General features: G+C 36.3%; 1 pseudogene; it reads right to left on the bottom strand.

Annotated features, from left to right (window-relative positions):
* Positions 1 to 20,738: 20,738 nt before the first annotated feature.
* LOC114491951 lies at positions 20,739 to 21,768 on the bottom strand (annotated as a pseudogene).
* Between the last annotated feature and the right edge of the window lie 58 nt (positions 21,769 to 21,826).

Genomic DNA, 21,826 nt, shown 5'->3' on the forward strand with positions numbered 1-21,826 from the left:
CCCTCCCTTCCCCTCTCTCTAAAAAATAAATAAATAAAATGTTAAAAAATAAAATATGCGTTCTGTTATTGAGGAAACAGGGTAATGTATATAAGATGACAAGTAACCCATCTCTGCTATAGATAAGGTTATTTTTTCTTACCCCCTTTTCCTCCTCACATTTCCTTTTCTCTTGCCTTGAATCCAAAAGTTCAGCCTTGAACTAAGAAAACCACACATCCCATGTAGGAGAGAAGATAACACTTCTCTTTCTAAAAGAATGTTGTGTCTATATATTTGGATCTTACTCTTGTAAGAAACAAATCAATTCACTCTGAACTAGAGATAAATAGAGGAAACTATGATAAATTACAGTGGCGTTTTATGGAACTCAAAGGTAGGAATGAAGGAATTCTAAGTAAGACCAGGAATTGAGAACATAGAAATACAGGCAATGTTTTCTTTCAATTTCCTGTCCTTGTTTTTTTCTACACATAATTTTTTTTCTCTTTGAAGATCTGTTTCTCCTGTGCCAAGGTCAACCTGCTCGTTAGAGACAGACCTGGGGTTTGCATCCATATTTCCTAATTCACTCTATTATAATTCTTATTTTAAAGTTCTGCCCCTGCTCCTCTACCAAAAGCAGCAGAATCCCTTCTCCTTATAGATTCACTGTCAGCTCCCAATTATAGTTACTTTGATGTATTTGAATACAATAACTGCCTATGTGAGTCAGAACTTTGAAATCTGACTTCCAAAATGCTTTACAGGGTCTGTGACATGACACTACTTGGCATGCATAGTAAGTAGTCTTCCATTCTCAGATGTCTTCTCTTCTCAAGGTATGTATTTTTGTTGATTAATGGCAAATATTTTAACCACCACATCACTCTGATGACTTCCAAATATACGTTTCCATTTTAGATCATTCTCTTGAACCCCAAATCCCTATTTTATATGAATATCGGTCACTTTCATTTAGGTGTTGCTTAGTATTTGTAGTGCCAACCAGGCATTCAATAACCTTCTTGTCCCTTCACTTTCACTGTCAGTTAATGGCCAAGTCCTACAGCATCTATCACTCAAAGCTGTATTTCTCATGGTATTCCTGCTTCTGTAAAATCGCAGCTGCCTCTCAAATCTTATCCCTGTCATCAGGCTCATTGATTCTGTGCATTGTCTCACAAGTGATCTTTTAAATAAATAAATATGCTTATGTCACTTCCCTATTTAAAATTAATCCGCATCTCCTTTTTACCTGCAGGACAATGGTAAACTTTCTTACTGGACATAGAAGGCTGTTTATTATCTGATTTCTCCCATTCGAACTAGCCTCCTCTCCATCTATTCTTCCATGTGTTTGGGCTTCATAGAACTATTTACAGTTTCCTAACTGTAACAACAAAGTTCACACTTCTGTGACACTGAACATGTTTTCATTTTCCTTCATCCTAAATGCCTTTATTCAGCTCATTTATCTTTACAAACTTCTGCTTAGTTTGAGGCTCAGTTCAAACATCAGTTCTTCTCTGAAGGCCTCCTTGATTAAGATGCTGTCTCTTCCCTTTGTACTTCCCTCTATTTTTCTTTCAGAAGTTAGTTTCTTTCCTTTGTTGCATCCCATATTCTGAACATTTGAGAAAGCAGAGGAGCAGACGTAAGTAGATGCTGCAGTTGTCTCCCAATGTCTGGTGTGTCCTTATGTAGTAAAATAATTTACTCAGACATATAGCTGCCCAAATGAGAACTAAATTGCCCAGCCTCCCTTGCAATATGTATAGCGATGTGACTGGGTTCTTTTCCATTGCCTTGTGTGTGCAACTTCTGAGATATGTTCTTTAAAGTAAAAGGAATGCTCTTCCCTTACCCTGTATCCTTCCCATCCACTGATTGGAACATGGGTATAGTGATCCATTTTTGACTATGCAGATATGGGGAATGCCCTGGGACAGCAGAGCAACAGGGCAGAAAGAGGCCTGTGTCCCTGATACTGTGGAGCTACCATATCACTCTGGATGCTTACAGTCAGACAATTGTGTTTGTATTTATACAGAAGTTTATATTTATAAACTTCTTCACTGTTTAAGCCCCTGTTTAGGATATTTATATCCTAATACAAATATTCAGATATAACAGGTCCTGTTGCTTAGGTAACGTGAGCACTCCTCTATAAGACTATAAAAAGAATTCTAGAACTTAGATTTGTTAATATTTGCATACTTAACACCTAGCATAGAGCCTAAAGCACAACATGCCATCGGAAAAATATTGTTAAGAAATAAAGTTGTAAATGAATACAAGTCACAACTTGTGTGCAAAAAATGTAATATTCTTAGTGTTCCTTTAATTAACATAAGCTTACTCAAGTCCCTATTTTTGTTGATGAGGGCTGTTGACCCTAAAATGAAAGTACCCATCAACGTGGACTCCTGGTGGTTAATGGACTTAAATTTATAAATAGAGTCTAGTAGTCAGTGCTAAACAGGGGCCTTTCATGCTCTTTGTTCTTCAGGGAAAAGGTGCACTGAGTTGCCTGCCTCCTGCATTGTGCTTCTGCTGTCTGAGATGATCCTTATGTGAGAGCTCCTAGAATTAAAATTTGACCAGTAGGATTGAGACTCTCCTCATTCAACTGGGGGAAAGTTTGTGCAGCTATATCCTCATTTGTATCTTTACTGACCAATCAGAGCAGCTCCATTTCGACCAGTCAGGACAGTGCTTTTTGGATGAATCAAACTGAGGTTTTGGAGCCCTTATTTTCATGAGACTGGACCAATCAGGGACTAGGGTGGGAGCTCTTCTCAATATAAGCCAGCTTCACAATGGAGTGAGCTTTCCGTTTCCATGAAGACTGCATTTCCCCAGCTGGAGCTGCCACATCAAAGCTGAGCTGTAGCACTGAGGTCTCGTAGCCCAGGCCACTCATCTGAGCTCCTCATAGCTGCGTTGTTCCACAGCTTGGCTTTCATGGTTGAGCTGACTCACAGCCATGCTATTTAGCAGTGGAGCTGTTTCACAGCTAACTTGTCTTCACTGAATGGTTCTTCCTCACTGCACTCCAAATTGAGGACTCCTGTTGATGTTTTATTTTTTTTATTGTTGTTCAAGCACAGTTGTCTCCACTTTCTCCCTATCACCCTCCCCTGCCACATTCACCCCCACCTCCCACCCTTTTTGACTTTGCCTATGGGTCCTTTATACATGTTTTTTGATGACCCTTCCCCTTCTTTCACCCATTATTCCCTTCCACCTCCCTTCTGGTTAATGTCAGTTTGTTCTTTATTTTCATGTCTCTGGTTCTATTTTGCATGCTTGTTTGTTTTGTTGATTAGGTTCCACTAATAGGTGAGATTACATGGTATTTGTCTTTCACTGCCTGGCTTATTTCACTTAGCATAATGCTCTCCAGTTCCATCCATGCTGTTGCAAAGGGTAGGAGCTCCTTCTTTCTTTCTACTGCATAGTATTCCATTGGGTAAATGTACCATAGTTTTTTGATCCACTCATTTGCTGATGGGCACTTAGGTTGCTTCCAGCACTTTGCTATTGTAAATTGTGCTGCTATGAACATAAGGGCACATAGGTTCTTTTGGATTGGTGTTTCAGGACTCTTAGGGTATAAGCCTAGCAGTGGAATTGCTGGGTCAAAAGGCAGTTCCATTTTTTAGTTTTTTGAGGAAATTCCATATTGTTTTCCACAGTGGCTGCACCAGTCTGCATTCCCACCAACAGTGTACTAGGGTTCCCTTTTTTCCACAATCTTGCCAGCACTTGTTGTTTGTTGATTTCTTTCTCCTGTTGATGTTGAGTTGGTGATGATGACTTTTGGGTGACATGGCCAGCTTATTCATTATTGCTAATTTGAAGTAATTAGCACTTTCAGTTAAAATTTAAGTCTCTTTTTGGTAACAACTTAGTTATTTATGATTCTGTAATCTGGAACACTTGGGAGTGGTGATGGTAGTTCTCTTATGTTTCTCTCTGACATTTGGTGCCAGCCAACTGGCCTGATGGACATCCTGTGTTCTCTGTGGCTTCCACTAAGGTGTCTCTTTTTTATCTTGGTTTTGGGTGTTACCTTTGTCTCTGATGTTAAATTCATACCTCATTATGGCTCCAGTTCTTATCCTTACTGCAAGAACTTTTTTGGGCTATGGACTTTCAACCTTGTCTATACTCTGCCAATCTATACTCTGCTAAGATTGCTAGGGAACTCTTGGCTGCTGCATCCACATCTTTATGAAGTGCTGAGGCTTTTATGGGGAAGCTCTCAGGCCCATCCATCTGGGTAACCCCCTCTCTGCCCCCCCACTATTTCAGGTCCAATGTTGAATGGAGGACTTCTCTATGCAGTTCCTGGTTATACTCTTTATAGGTAGGCAGTGATACTTCTATTCTGGCATCTCTTCTTCACAGTTATCTCAGACTTCTATCAATATATCCAGAGATGCTTCCTTCCCTCTGGTGATTCTTACCAGCCATTATTTAGCCTAAGGAAATGGAGCACTAGATCTTTTCTCAAGTAGCTACCATTATTCAAACTCCAGTAAGTTACCTTCAATTTTTTCCTTTCCTACTCACTGGCTGACATACACTCTCCTTTTGAAATACGGAAAGGTCTCTACCTTCATGATTAAGTTTTCCTTACTCTAAGGCTTATGGCATAAACTCCATAATATTAACCCTCCAGGGTGTGACTCTTTTTATATGCAATCCATTTGTAATTAAAGATACCCTTTTCTCTTATTAAACCTTCTCTCTTGGTTTTCAAAACAACTAATTCTGAGACAAACTGAAAAATAAGTGGATTTAGAACCTCAGTTGACTTCTTTATTTTGATTTTCTCTTTTCTTATGACAAAGAATATTAGTAACAAAAAAAGTGTTGCAAAGGAAAACTCCTGTTATTATATCAAAATGCCACCATCCCCATTATACGGTTATAGCAGATCCATTAAAACAATGAATTCTGGTTTTGTTCAGAAAAAAGCCTGATACTATATTTGTGTATAAAGATATAAAAAAGTTTCTACCATATGCCTCCCCATCTATCATAATAACCTAAAGCTAAAGAAGACCAGAGACAATACTATGAGTTTACCAGAGTACTTAATTTTATTCCTGTATACACAGGAGCACATATATTTCCCAGCGGCCATTTATGTCTAGGTTGACTGTGTCCCTGAGCTCTTCAAATGGAAAGCAAGTGGAAGTGATGCATGCCACTTCCAGGCCTCACCATAAAAATATCCTGTGTGGTTTTCCCTGCTCTTTCCCACAACCACACAGCAGGAAGAGAAGGACTTTGAGATGAGGGAACACACAATGGAAAGAACCTGAATCCTGAGTGACCACTTGGAGGAGCTTCCCAGATCTCTGGGCCAGGAACTTCAGCTCCGGTTTTTAAGTGACCAAGAATATTGTATTATTGTATTAAGCCCCTGAAATATGGGGAGTGGGGTTGTTGATTACAAATTCATGTTAAATAACACATTTAGAAAAGTCAGTACAAGAATCTAAGGATTAAGAGCTGCAATTAGAAGAAAACAATTGAGAGGAGGGAGAAAGGAAGGGAGTGTCAAGTGGTCTTCAAATGAGCTCCATAGAATGAATGATCAGTACAGGTTCCTGGAGGTGTTAATATCTGTCAGAATTTTAAGAACTCAGATGGCTAATATTTAGTTAAAATATTTTTAAAATGTAATGCTTAATACATAAGAAAGAATGTGTAGTGACTTTTAATTTTGAAGCACAATAATGAAACAAACACTTGGGAGCTCACCATCCAGCCAGAGAACCAGAGAACATCATCGCTATTGCTGAAACTGCAAAATTGTATGGATCCATTTTAGAAACATGAGGAACAGCAAACTTCTAAAGATTATATACTAAATGATAATATTTTGATAAAGCTCAACAAAACCCTCAATAGTAAAGTATTTAAGGATACATACATGTTTAGTTTTTAATGTTGCTATGCTGTGCTCCTTTGCCCCAAACTGTCAATAAAGGCTTATTTGAATTTTGTTGGTACTCTAAGATTTGGACCTGGGTATTTCTCAAAAGGTCAGCAAAATAGGGAAAAGTTACATGTATTAAAGTTAGAGAATTATGGCAAAGCCGTAATTGGGAATCAGAGGTGATTAGAGCCAACACAATCTATCCTCTCAGCCTGAAATAGAAGAGTGGACTATGCATTTCCTATCCTAAGTGGAAGAAACACTCAAATAAAGAGCAGACTGACCTAATAGTTGTGAGAACCTGGGGACATCCAGTGAGCTAACATCTGGGGTTACATTTGAATGAATTTTAGTTCTTTTTAGTTACATGCTATTGCTACAGTTGAAAAGGGGGGGGGGTCTTTTACCTTTGATCTGTGTTACTAAAAAGCTCACCTAAGTTTTTTTATAAGGGTGAAGAAGAATACTATCAGTAAAAGCAGCCTTTGAAAAACCTATATTTGACACAGTTGACAACTATTTAACAAATTAAGATAACGTTAATAGCCTACTATCTTGCAGTCACTATGAAAAAACTTTAGCTCTTTCCTTATTCTTGTCTTGACATAAGCAGTGCTTAACAAACAACTATACTCTTTCTTTACTCTTTCTACTCTTTCTATACTCTTTCTTTAGATTGACAATGTGCTGATTAGAAGCTGGGATAATGTAGACTACCATAGTGAGATCTCTATTGGAATCTTAATAATAGAGGGCAGGCACTCTTGCTGGTATAGAGTGGGTTGACACAGAGCAGCTGGGATGCACAGACAGGCTTTCCAGAAAATTGGTGACTTTGATGATGTGCAAGATTTCTGGGCTCACCCTGCTTTTACCTGTGAAGGGATAATTTTATAATTCAAGAGAAGAGGATTCAGGCTGACATGAGATGGGTATAGGTGATCTTTATCATGTGAGGACCTAAAATGACGCCAAGCACATACAACTGCAATGAATGGAACAAACTGACTTGTGACTCCACATCTGCTTGCATTACCTTGGATGTATACCTTTACTTTTTTGGAATGTGTTTTTCCATCTGTTAAGCAAAGACCACTAATACTGATCATACAGCATTTTGTTGGAGATGAAAAAAATAATAGACATGAATAACTCTAAGACGCTCTACAAATACAAGTGACTCAAGATTAGGAAACTGGGGGAGGATTACACTTAATGAAACATGAACTGGACTACATGACCTTTGAAATCATTCCCAGTTTTAGTTTTTTATTCATTCATTCAGCTAATATTTATTGAAATCTTCCATGACTTATGTTGTTCTAGATACTTGAAATACATCTGTTAAAAAAAAGCATCCACAGGTCCATTTCTATGAGGTTTCTCAATAGAATTTTTGCAAAGACTTATTCCTAGAAAATGTTCATGGAGCCCTAAAATTTTGATATAAACCTAAAAAAGTATATTTTTGTAGAGAGAAACAACATAAAATTTTAATAAGTATAAAAATCAATCCAAACCATTAGAATCCATTTTTTAGAAAAGTATCCAGTATGTTTGTTGATCCACAGTACTCTAGCTTTTCCAAAGTGTCCTTAGGCTTTTTCGAGCCCAGCTGTGTTGGTAAGTAATGTTCATTTAATTCCATTATTTCCAAAGCTTTAGATTGTTTCCTTAATCACTCTGCTGGAAAATGTTTTTGAAAAGAACAGAGTCAGATTAGCCTTTCTGATTTTGGCTGGGTATTTGGTATACATACTCAGAAAAATCCTTTCCACGTCCTGACACCACTTTGTTAAAATACTTAGTGTGTCGCAACATTTGTATACCTTTCACTAATATGTGTGCACTTTCTTCAGGGGTCTGAAACCAACTTGAAAGCCTTCCTGACTTCATATAATCTAATCCTTTCACTGATACAATAATTTTAGCAGTCAGGCAGACTGGTGACTTTCATGGTCTCTGCTTCCTGGTACAGATGCCTTTGAGTAATCCCCTGCCCTTGAGTGTGGGCAGTACCTGGGACTTGCTTCTAGCCATGTAGACTATGCCAAAGGTGACAGGATGTACACGGCTATGTTACATGAAATTATAATGCCTGTCTAGCAAGGAAACTCTCCCTTTCTGGTGTTGATGAAGCCAGCTGCCATGTTGTGAACAATCTAAATAGAGGTCATTTGGCCGGAAGCTAGGGTGGCCTCTAGCTGGGAGCCAGCAGGAAACAGGGCCAACAACTGCAAAGGGCTGTGTGAGCTTGGAAGCAGATTCTTCCTCAGGCGAGCTTCAGATGAGACTTCAGCCCTGGCCAATGCCTTTATAGCAGCCTTGTGAGACTCTGTGTAGAGGACTGAGCTAAGCTGACCTACAAAACTGTGAAATAATGAAGCCGCCCAGTTTGTGGTGAATTGTTACATAGCAGTAGATGACTAAGAGGCTAAAACATTGAGACTGGTGATGGTTGACAAATCTTCGCACACAGGATATCTGGATTGTAAGAATGTTTGCCTAGAAGTCATGTAACTAGGAGGATATTTATAAATCAATGAGGGAATCTTGGGAAAGCCACCTTAAACTATATGCAAGCTACCTTAACATAACTACCTCACAATGTTAAATGATAGCATATGTATAAACATAAAAGGAAAATTTCACTACTTACGGCATTAGGGAAGGTGTGAAAGCAGGCAAACTTTTACTAAACTTTGAATAATGGTTAGAAATTGCTTACATGGCCTAAGTGGTGAGAGGAAGGTGTATTCCCAGTAGGATAAACAGTGTGAACAAAGGTGACAGAGGTGGTAGCATTGCTTAGAGTGTATTTGAGAGAAAATGATCAAAACGTCTGCATGATCCAGAAGTTTCTGGAATGGAGACAAGTGTGAGAAAGTGATTAAAGAACACAGGTTATTCTGTGGAACATCGTCGATGTAAAGCAAGAAGTCTAAACATTGCTCTTTGAACCTGTGGTCTTTGCTCCCCCTTCTCTACCTTAACCCACATATCTCTGCCTTCATCTCCTTGGTGTATTGATTGGGCTTTTGGAAATATTTCATCTGAGAGTTTTACAGCTAAAAAACAACATGTGAACTTACTTTAGAAAAACAGAGCATTTTGTGCTTTTTCCAGCTGAGTTATTAAATTTCTCTTTTACAATTCATCTGGCTGTAATTTCGGGTGGCATTAAAGGAGGGATAAATTGAAGTGTGGAGACCAGTTAGAAGGTTATTGTAGTTATTTACCCTCTCAAATGGAATCACTGATGCAGGCAAAACAGGATTTTACAGTAGGACTCAGGGATTTAATAGAGCTAAACCCAGAGCTTTGCACACTGAAAACTCTCATTAAACATATGGGAATTGTAGGGATTTGACAATAGGACTCAGATCCAGGCAAAACAAAAAATTGCTAGGAAAACTTTGCGGATTAACCACATAAAAATACTTATTTAGTGCAGGGTTAGTTGGTGGAAATACTTTGTAAAGATGAGATTGTTTTTGATTGTTATGTTGAAATGTCATTAGAGGTTTGATACTATAACATCAACCCTTATGAAGGAACAAATTATTTTATGCTATGATTTTCTAAATGGAATATTTTCAATAAACCATAAAATCTTTGATTTGTTTGACTAAGAAAAAATACCAAAGTTGTATAGTGTTATTTGCATTTTAAAAGTTAAGGGGAACTAAATTTTGCTTATTTGAGGAGTTTCTCCATACTCACTGAGATTTTGCTCAAAAAGAAAGGTTAGAAAGATTTATTTTTTTCTACAAACAGAGATAGTAAAGACCAATAACCTTCTCTAAATGACAGCCATCGATATTTTTGAAAGGAATGGATTTTTACAACATTTTAAATGTAGTCACTTAAAAAGAAAAGTGTAATTTCTGGGAATTTTTAATGTTAATAGTGAATATTTAAAATCAGAATCTCTTTAATCTTAAATGTCCTTGTTCTCTTAAAAGGCATTTAGAATACATAGAAATTCTATTTTTTATCTTCTAGTTTAAAAAATGTTAACTTTACAAAGTAAATATATAAACTATAGCTTTTTGAAAATAACTTTAATTTTAATGGAACTTGGAATAGTGCACAGATCATAATGAGAGCCCAGTGCATTTGACTGACTGGTGTTGGAAAACAAAAATAGATATCCATTATAGTTGGAGTAATTTCTCTTTGTTGAAGAGAACATCAACATCAAATATAATGTTTCTTTGTCATCTCTCCATAAAATAAATTCCCAGTTTATTTCTTCTCAAACAAGCATTTAAAAAATGCATCTCAAAATAATAAGAGGAACTGTTACAGTTATAGAAAATTTTCTCCTGTACTATTTCTTTAATGGTGTCTTCAGAAAAGGTCTATACATGCATAGTCTATTCCATTAATTTTCTAGTAGTTTTTGAATTTGGGTAATATTTGATTTGTTTCTGCTTAACAGTTATTGCTTCTCCCGAGAGAGAGGCTGAGAATTTAAAAATCTCACTGACTAGTAGATGAAAAAGTCTAACTATACACAGTTACATTGTAAGTCTCTACTCTGTAAAAAATATTCACATAAAATAAGTGATTTTTTCTTTAAAGCAATAATTTCTAAAATATGCCTTTTCCCCACTTTGCTAAAAAACACACTAGCAATAAATAATAAAGGGAAATACTGAAATGCTGGAAAGATTGATACACCCCAAATATAAGGAAGGTCAAGTATTTGAACCAAATCATTATTTTTGAAGGCTACAAAAAAAATTTAGTCTATGCGACTAAAATGATTATCTTTCACAATTCTGAAGCCTGTATCCAGACATACACATATAACTACAGGCATATTTCAGAGATATTGTGGGTCCAGTACCAGACCACCACAATAAAGTTATTGTCACAGTAAAGTTAATATCATAATAAAGCAAGTTGTAGTCTTTTTGCTGGCAGAGAGTCTTGCCTTCAATTTGTAAAAAAAAGATAAATATTTTTAAAGTGTAGTAAAACTAAGTATACCTGTTTGTGGTTAAGTGCTATTCTTGTTTATACTAAACTTTCTTTTCATCACAGCCCTTCTCATAATCTTGTAGAACTGAGGGTGTCAATAAGATCGTTTTACAGGTACTTCACTCGAAATGTGGGAAATTGATCTGCAGTTCAGAGAGTCAGTAGGAGAGGGCAATCTGGAAGCCAGTGAAATCTCAGGGTGACTGAAGGTAAAATAGATAAGGCCTGGCAGTGACGGCTGAGAAATCCAGAACTATTTTGGTCTTTGCATGAGGAGAGCGGGAAACATACCAGTCCCATCCAGGGGTGGTAGAGAGATCATACCTGGAATTCAATGTGCTGTTTGGTGAACTTTTAGAAAAGCAACATTGCAGGAGATCCAGAAATGAGAAATAATAGCAATAAGGATAACCAGAAAATTGATTTGTTAGGAGAGATTAAGTCAGGAAAGTGTGTTCAGTTAAGTGAAGATTAAGTGGGCCCTGATAGCCCTTAACAGGCATTTGCAAAGACAAATTTAGTATAATATGCCCATAGCTAAGAAAGAGATGGATTTTAAGGAAATAAATTTCAAGAAACTAATTAGAAGATACCTCTCAATACTTTTTCAATGGAAATACTAGTTTTGATGAAGCAGTAACTATAAAAATGAGTTTATACAACTAATGTGATTGTTAGCTTCTTGAAGTTACAGTTCAAGTTGTAGAAGAATTTACAGTTATCTTGTAAATCCTTATTTTTGTCAGCCAGGGACTATTAGAAATTATCAGACAGCATTTAATTATGGTGAGGAAGGAGGAGGAGGGAGAAGGGTAGGTGGAGAGATGAGGAAGAGGAAGAGAAGTAGTAAGAGAGTCTTTAAGATAGTGGTTATTAAACTTTGGTCTCAGGGTTTCTTTATATTTTTAAAAAGAATTGAGGTTCCCAAAATAGATTTTTACATGTGGTGTAGAGATTGATACTTACCACATTAGAAATTAAAATAAAGATAATTTTGACATGCTTATTTGTTACTTCATTAAACATGATTGTGGGTTCATTACATGTTAACATATGGAACATATTTTTAATGAAAAACTATAGGAGAGAAAAGTGGTATTTTTTTCATTTTTGCAAGTCTCTTCAATGTATGGCTTAATAAAAGGCAGCTGGATTTCTGTGTTCACAATTGTGATGTGCTGTTTTAGATGCAGTATGTGGAAAGTCCAGCCTCACAGCAATATGTAGTTGGGGAAAAGATTCTATTTTAATAGTCTTTTCATATAATTGTGGATATTCTTTTTGGTACCCACTAAAACTTGAAAAGTTGTAAGATTTTGCAGGTAAGTTGCAAAGTGGAATCTGATACCAAACAAATGAACTTTCAGTACTGTTTCACACTAAAATCCATTGGTTTATCAGACATTTTTAACAGATCTGTTGTGATTTTGTAATATTTTGCATTAGTAATTTGGAAAATATCTATTCTTTGAGTTATTCATCTTCTAAAAATTGACCTATTTCATTATATGATAAAAATTTACATTTGTTAATATTATGATTGATATTATGCAGAAGTTTTTAATTTTTAGAAATCAATCAAACTCACAGTGGTTGATGCAAGACTTAAAAACTCAAGTTTATCCTGAAAGCTTGAATATTATCATTGATCACACATACTGTTCACTGCTTTTCTTGAAGTGACAAGCTTACTTTGTTCATTTTCAAGAAAACATTTTCCAAATCTCAATCTGAATAGCCATAGCTTGTCTTTGTCATCTAAAAATAAAAATAAAAAGACTTGTATTTTTAGTTTTCCAAGAACATTTTTATAATGTTCCAAGAAAAATATGGCGAGTTCAGCTCACAAGTCAAACACAAGCCCTTTTCCTCAAGTCATTGTTCTTTATGTGTAGCCAAAGTGCTTTACGCATCCACCCTATTTCACCACATAGAATATTAAAAAGATATGTGCTCACAGGTCAAGGGTTAATAATATTAACATTTGTTATGGCTTCATCAAGAATATTCTTAAGTAAAATTGGCATTTTTTTTCTTATTGTGAGCGCCAGGAGGTGAAGAGCACAATGGCTACTAGTACAGTTGGACGCTACTACTCTGATTTATGCTAAGGCTCCAGCAGTTTTATCCACCATCAGAGCAAATGTCAACACATTGGGAAAAAAAGTCAAATATATCTGACCTTGTCTACCCTCTGGACATGTCTCAGAGACCTCTAGTTTTGAAGAGCAAAAATTTTGATAGTAAATCATTATTACTGTTTTTATCCTTTGATCCCTGAACCCATGTATCATTTCTATGTGAAAAACAGTGTCAGATATTGGGTGCTGGTTCAGAATGCACACCACAACAAAGGTTGCAGCTGGACCTTCAATCGTCTCATTCTCGAATTAAGGCAGTCAAACCTAGGGATGGGTCGGGATGTGTAAAATTCTGCAGTTCTCTTTAGAGGAAGGTAGAGAGGAGATTTATAGAACTAATAGGTCATGCTATCAAAGTCTTCTTCCTTTTTTCTGCCTGTTATGGGCATCCTTTTTATTCAAGAAGCCCTGGTTTTGGAAACTGAATTAGAGATGACAATTGGATAAAGTGCCAAGACTTTCCAGTGTGGTCATGCAAGTCAGGTCTCCATTTCTCAGATTTCGAGATTTTTTTCAATTCTACAGATGCTGGGGTTGCTCATCTATTTCAGTCCTAAGGATCCAAGAAGGTATAGAGGTGACTCTTTTCTAACACATACATATACATGCACATGCACACACAAATCATTGTTAAAGGTCATTGAAGCATCCTCCAGTATAATAGTTATTCTCTGTAGGTTATAACTGAAGATGGGAGAGGCTGCCATTGCTTCCTGATTACAATGTGTATCACAGGGTACAGGAGTGGCAAGGTCCAGTTGTATCACTTAATCAACAGAGACAAGGTATTGTGGTTGTCATAGTTAGCTGGTAATTAGATGGTTATCAGAAATCTCTGACTACAGAGATCTTTGAAAGTGTGTACTCATTCTTCAGGTTTCTTCAGAATGTTTTCCTCAGCATTAAAATGCCACTAAAGGTCCTTCCTTTTTCTTTATTCTCCTGAAATCTTTCCATAGTATTCTAGTTTTTGTTTGGAAAATGTTACAATTTAAATGTGCAAAGAAATATTGCTCCTTAATATTTTGCAAGAATAGACAAAGGTATATTTTATCTAATTGGCTTAATATATGAAAAATTATATAATCTGTAGAAAAGGACAGACCTCTCTACATTTATCACTTTAACCAAATGATGAAATTAATATTATTCAAATACAGCCTAAAGTGTGAAATAAGTTGAGGTCTGAACATGAGATATGAACTCAGAGACTATTTTTTTTTTATCACAATGTGGTCATCTATTTCCTAAAATCTAAGATGGAGGTTGCCAACTGTTTTTTCTACAATGGTCAGATAATGAATATTTTAGGTTTTGTAGACCCTGTGGTTTCTATTGCAACTACTCAACTGTACTGTGGTAGGAAAACAGCCACAGAAAGTATGCAAATGAATGGGTATGACTGTGTTTTAATAAAACTTTATTTACAGAAGCAGGCAGTGGGCCATGGTTTGCTGACCTTTTCTCTCATCCCATGCTTTACTTTTTACCATCTACCAGCATCTGTTCATAAATACACTGAAATGATGTACCCCTGTCCTCTGGTTATTCACTATCTGCTCTCTTACTCATCTTTAAACTTTGGATTCCTAATCTCTCACCACTAAAACTTTTCTTAGTGAATTATTATTATTCATTGGTTAACTCTAGTAAACCCTTTTGGGTTTACAATCCTAGCTTGACTTGATATCCTGTCTATTTTAGCAGGTGATGTTATTAGGGTATTTGGATGGGCCACTTATTGGTACATGCTGGTATTAGATAAGTTAATGGATGTATTCAGAACTGCAAGCAGCTGATCAGATTATTATGTCATTGGATACTGGTCTCTATCCTCTTAGGGTCAACTAGCGAGACATTCATATTCCCTGGGACCCATTACTAGTGGGGCCCAAGAGGTATTCAGGCAACTCTGAGAGAATACCTTAAGATTCCCAGAAAATATGAGCAGGGCCATTGGACTGGAAAGATGAAGCCGTCCTTTGAAGTAGGAGAGAACATGAAGCGAAGTGGGACAAGCCAACACTCTTCTTATAGGTAGAGATGAGGAGGTGGGAAAGGTGACAAAGTAGAGGAGTACACACATAGTAACACATCTCATTGCAGTCCCACAGTGAAATGCAGTTTACTTGAATGAAGTCTTCAGTAAGGCACTGCCTTAATTCCTAAGTAAAATTTGACTATTGACTTAGCATAATTTAAAAGATTAAGTGCACTGTAGGTGTGATAATCTATTGAATTATTCAAAAAACAAATAAGCTGACACTCTCAACACTAACTATAATGCAATTTTTGCCAATTTTATTTCCTTTTTTGTTTATAAAATAACAGTCTAGCAGGGTCTGGATAGCTTATTTCAATTTTAAAGGAAAATACTATTTTTTTCTGTTTCCCTTTTCCACTTGAATAGTTTTCCCTACCCACCATCCATCTTTAACATGCATAATGCATAATGCATAATGTGGTAAAGGAACTGTCAAGAACAATTCAATCAAATTACAAATATCTAGCAGAAAGTATCTGTCACATGGTGTGCAAAGTTTGTGGCTTTATTTGAAGTAGGTGTAAAACTAAAACAGAAGTCCCTGGTCTTTTACTGTTGAGTCCCTACCACATGACTTACACAGATTTCTGGAGCAGATTGTTTGGTGTTCTATCTTCCATAATATTGAATGAATTTTTGGGGCATTAGGCTGACTGTTCCACTGCTTTTTCATTTGAAGTAGAAACTCATTATATGTCACTTGCTCTCTTTTTAGAATATACTTTAGCATTTCTTCCATTTTGTGCTCGAACAGTATCACCACTATGGTTTTTAAAATGTGTCCAAAGATTATTTGTTAATTAACTCAAATTTATATTGGTGTAAGGTCTAAAAATTAAATAAAGACCTATAAACTACAACTTTAGTTGACACATTAAGTCATTTGTTGAATCATAAAAATTAATCTTTCTATAAAGATATTACATATTATCAAGTACTTTAGTTGGACACACAATTTTATAATTTTATAAACTTAAAGAAATGTTAATTTATTTGACCAACAGAACTGGTAAAGGAAATTTAGGAGATTCAAATTAATTAAGCTTTTCATGAGGAAAAAATCTCAAGACTTTCATAACCTGGAATGTTGTGTAAACCTTTTTACATGGCAGAAGTCAGAAGATATAAACCTGTCTTTCAAAAAAAAATTAAATTTACAGGGGGTGAGTCATTAATAAGACTACCTAAATTGTAAGTGTACAGTTCTGTAATGCAGCATCTTTTATATCTCATCATGTGCTCACCACCCAAAGTCTAGTTTCCTTTCATCACTGCATTTGAAACACTTCACTCTCCTCAGCCTGCCCCCACTGCTTTGCCCTCTGGTCACCACCACGCTGCTGTCTTTGTTTATAAGTTTTTTGTTTGATCACCTTGTTCATTTGTTCTGTAATCTTCATTTTTTTGTGTTGTCCTTGGCAGGTGATGGTATTAGGGTAACACTGGCCTCATAAAATAAATAAAAACTGTAGCTTCTCCAATTTTTTGGAAGAGCTTGAGAAGGATATAGATATTAAATCTTTTTAAAATATGTTTGGTAGAATTCATCTGTCCTGGACTTTTACTTTTTGGGGAGGTTTTGGATAACTGATTCAATTTTCTTAATGTTGATTGATTTATTTAGAGTTTCCAGTTCTTTATGATTCAGTCTAGAAAGTTTATATTGTCCTAAGAACTTGTTTGTTTTTTCCTAGATTATAAAATTTTCAGTTTTCTTGTATTGTCCTTTGTATTTCTGTAGTATCTCTTGTACTTTCATATATTTTGATCTTGTCTTTTATTTCTTCTTTGATTCACTTGTTGTTTAGTGGCATGTTGTTTAATCTCTACATATTTGTGATTTTTCCCACTTTCTTTTTGCAGTTGATGTTCAATTTCAAAGCATTGTAGTTGGAGGATATCCTGAGTTTAATTTCAATCTTCTTAAATTTGTTGAGACTAGTTTTGTGTCCCAAAATGTGGTCTATTCTTCAGAATGTTCCATTGCACTGGAGGAGAATATATATTCTGGTGTTCTGAAATGAAAAGCTGTGTAAATATTGATTATGTCCATTTAGTCTAATGTGTCATTTAAGGTCAGTATTTCCTTATTGATTTTTTATTTGAATAATCTATCAAATTGCTGTCAGTGGAGGTTTTTTTTGTCAATTTTTCTCTTTAGGTCTGTTAGTAGTTGCTTTATATATTTTGATATTCCTGGGTTGGATACATCTTTGTCTCTTGTTACCTTTGTTATCTTGAAATTTGTTTTGTCTGATATGAGTTCAGTCACTTTTCTCTGGATGCTATTTTTTTGTAGTATCATTTTCCACCCCTTCACTTTGAGTCTATGTTTGTCTTTGAAGCTGAGATGGGTCTCCTGAATGAAGGCAGCATATAGTTATTTTTTTTGTTACAGCCTTCTACTTCTGTGCCTTTTAATTGATGAGTTCAGTCTATTTACATTTTGGGTGATTATTGATATATGAGGATTTTATATATCCATTTTATCATTTGTTTCATGGTAGCTCCATATCTCTATTATTTCTTTTCCCTGTGTTTTTGTTATTTTAGATTTGTGATATTCTGTGATTTTTCCCTCTCCGTTTCCTCATTTTTTTTCAAATTATGTGTCTCCTGTATGTTTCTGGCGCCAACCTCCTGTAGCCAGAAGCTGCTGGCACAGCTGCTCTGTCTGGGCTGACCCAGCTGTCTCTACCAGGCTGTGCTATAATGGATGGGGGAGGGCTGGACAGGGGAAAGTGGGTTTGTGGGTGTGTTTCTGCTTTTCCTTGTGGGTTAACCACAATAAGTACAGACCACTTAGGGTGGAAAGTTGTTTTCAGCCCTTTGGGGATGTGCTAAGTGAGGATTTTACTGCCTGGCAGGACACAGGGTAACCGGGTGGGTTGGTTCCTGCATTGATGGAATCCTTTGTCCAGTGCTGGCAGGCTGTGGAGTGCTGTGATTTTTTTGAGCCACTACTCTGCCAGGGCTCCTGGCCCCATTATCAATGTGCACCGGGATTGGTGCACCCCACCTGGCCCGATTGCTATCTTTGCCTCATCAATCTACCCGAGGGGATTGCATTCCAATTCTTCTCGTCTATCATATCTGCAGGGTCTCTGGTGAGTGTGGGACTGCACTGGGCTTTGTTTCTGTTCTTACCCCTCTCTAGCTTATCTCTTCTGTTGGCTTAGATACATCTACCTGGAGCTGTTTCAATGCCCAATGCCTCTGATTTGTGTGTTGAACAGGGAATCCTTTATTGAGTTATGGCTGTCCAACCTGTAACTTCAAGAGGAGAGACCTGGAGAGCCTCTCACACCACCATGCTGCTGATGTCACTCCACTGCTGTTTTGCATAGAGTCCTCTGTTCTCATTACCCTGTAGATTTTCCTGGGGACAAATCATGGTTGTCATGTATGCTTGCATTTGAATCAAAATGTGTAAGAAGAGCACAGTCCTACACAATTCTTTGGCTATTAGCCTATGGTGCTTATATATAAAACAAAGTTTATGTGTTCATTTTTTTGTTTCTATGTTGACAAATATTATTAACTATTTAGTATAAGGAAAGTATTGTTTTATGAAATGGAGTGGGGAAGAGGTAAAAGGATACATTTGACACTTGTTGTCTTCTGAAAACTATAAAATTTTAAAACCTGAATGCATGACTTGGATAACATATTTCAATTTTGATGGACAATAACTGAGTTTTCTTCTGTTTTTCCCTCCCACTTCAATAGTTTTTCATACCCACTGTTGCCTATCTTTAATGCACAGAATGAATGATGTGATAAAAAGAAACAGTTTAACTAGAAACCTGCTTCGACCTTTTCATTACATGTGTGAGTAATGATAGCACAAAGCTTTTATGTGGCATGCTTAAGGCACATAACTTTAATGGCTGAATCTAGAAACTCACAATCTAGTAGAGGAATTTAGAATTTTTTCAAAAAAATTTATAGTAATTAGAACTTAAGACTGAGTATTACATTAAATCATAGAGTAGGCACTGAGAATTAGATTAAGGAACTTTTGAACTTCATTGTTCTTTTCCAAAGGCATTGGTGAAATGCATTGTTCTCTGCACAATAGATTGCATTTGATCTATAGGTAGTCCCTTCAGGCCCATTTAATTTTAAAAGCAATAAACAAAGACTTGCAAACATTTTCTAAAATGCCTAAATATAAATTATTTGTATGTGATAACTGTAGTCAGGCTAATCTAAACCTTCCTTTCTCTAGATACAAAATGGTTTTATGGTAATTCAGGATGATTAGAAGTGTTAATTAATAGTGACCAATTACTAAATGCCTACTATGTATATGTCAAGTGCTTTACATTACATTCTCTTTTAATAATAACAAGAGAAGGCATTATTATGCATTTAAAAAGCAGATGAGAACATTGTGAGTCAGAGAGACTAAGTAACTCATTCATTGTCACCCACCTAATAAATGTCAAAGGTGGTATCCCATGCCAAGATCTATCCAATTATAAAGCTTGAACATGTTGTACCATTCATCCACTAATTAATTATTTTTTTCAGAAAGAATTCAAAGCAATTTGATAAAGAGCATCTCATAAAACATGGTGTTAATGGGGGAGAATAAGTGATAAAAAGGTCCTTGGAAACCTCAGTATTAGTAGCTCCAGAATATTCCACAGGAATCTCGACTCTTGTAATGCTTCCATGTCAACAGAGCTTGCCGACAAGTTTAGTTTGTTGTCAGTTCTTGCCAGGTGGACAGGAAAGAATGTTAATTTCTCTTGTTCCTTGTGGCAGTTTCCTTTGTCTCCTCGTGGCATTCAGGCTGATAATCTTTGTGGACTGATTTATTTTTGTATTCTTTACAATCTTGCTCTTGAGTATACTCAAAACATGGAAATATGTAGACAGCTGATCTGAAATGGGAAGGACCAAGATAAAGGGTCAACTGAATAAAGATAGGACTCTTTAAAGTCAGTGACATTATAAAAATTTACCCACCTCCATGACCATTTGGGAATGACGAGGTAGTTCCTTGATCAAGCATAAAGCTAGAAGAACTTGAAAGTTTAATCCATCTCAGAAACTGACTTGCTCTGTTGTCTCTCTCAATACTGTCAACAGTAGTCTCTTAATTGTGAAGGACAATGATAGGTCTAACCTGCCTTGTGGGGACTCAGTTTCCTTATCGGTAAACTGGAAATCATATTAAGAGTAGCTTACCTCAAAAGAATGTGTTTGATGCTCAGAAATATAAAATGTTTAAGATTAAAAAGTGGTAACATATAAACATTTAGAATGTCTTGATAGCAAGGTTAAATTATATACTCCAGCATAGTCTTCTGTTTTGTGTACATATGTTTTTGCATTTGTTTTAATCAAAGCATTGCTAATTCATTTTTTAACTTTCATATAAGCACCAAATTTTAATCATCTAAGTCAATTAATTTTTTGGTAAAGAAACAACATTCAGAACTCCCCTCCAGAACAAAACAATGATGCTTATTCTTCCAAACAACCAAATTCAAAGTCTATGAAAGTAAAAACAAAAATAGCCCACACAGGGGGAAAACATAATGAAAATCACATTCTAGGGGTTCAGTGCCTTTAGTGGCTTTTGCTACATTACCTAATCATCCTTCAGCATCCTAGTTCATCAAAATATACACATTAAATTTGCTTTTTAAAGTTAAAAATAATGATCAAAAAAGAAAACTTGGGAGGAATTCACAATCAATTGCCTGACTTATTTTGATGTCATGTACAGCATGTGATGGTCAGGAAGCCTGTTTGTAAGCACACCTGGTTAAGGGATACTGATCTGAAGGTTTAGCTTTCTTCCAAACAGTGTAAAAACCACACAATTCCAAGTATGAAGGGACCCAGACAATCTCCTTTGAGAATTCCACGGGACAGTACAGGTGCCCAAGCTGTTTTTCATAGAGGCTTTCTGTCAAATAGACATAGTTCCCTTGTGTAAAGTATTTCCCATCCTGTTTCAGTATTTTCATGGAAAGGTCAAGAATTAGTCTGAGAAAATTCCATGTGGAATCTTCTTCCAGGGATGTGGAGATTGGAATAGCTGTCAAATCATTCATCACATAATCAAACTCCCTTCTTTGGCGTACCTCTTCAGTACTGGAATACAGTCCTCTGCTAGAACCAGATAGCATTCTCCTTTAGGATTGTCTAAGATGTCACCACACATTTTCCACATGTATTTCTTACATCCATCAATCAACATTTGGTTAATCTCTACCATAGTGGCCATCTTTGGTTTCAGTTTGATGATTTCACATAAAATGCCCCCATCTCTGCCTCCCAGAACCAGCAGGTCTTTGCCAGTGCAATCTTCTTTGCCATTGCCCTTGATAGCCTGGGTAAATGCCAAATCACTCTGCCAGATTAACATCTCCACTAAGGATGAAAATATTTCCAAACTGCTTCAAGTACAGAATTTTGATGTTCTGATAAGGTGAATCTTCATCCTACACCAGTTCATCTATGTCATATTCAACCAGGTGGCCATCAGCAGTGGGCTAGTATCTATCAATGGCCCCTCCCTGAACTATGGGCGGTAACTGCTTCACCCACCCAGTAATGTCCTGACTCAATTCTTTCATTCTTTCTTCTACTTTGTTCAAAAGATGTACAACTTCTTTGCCTTCTGCATCACTGTCATATATATATCCATATATAAGTATTATACATATTTATGTATATAAATCGATGATTATT

Source organism: Phyllostomus discolor, chromosome 1 (assembly GCF_004126475.2).
Source record: "Phyllostomus discolor isolate MPI-MPIP mPhyDis1 chromosome 1, mPhyDis1.pri.v3, whole genome shotgun sequence".
Classification (NCBI taxonomy): Eukaryota; Metazoa; Chordata; class Mammalia; order Chiroptera; family Phyllostomidae; genus Phyllostomus; species Phyllostomus discolor.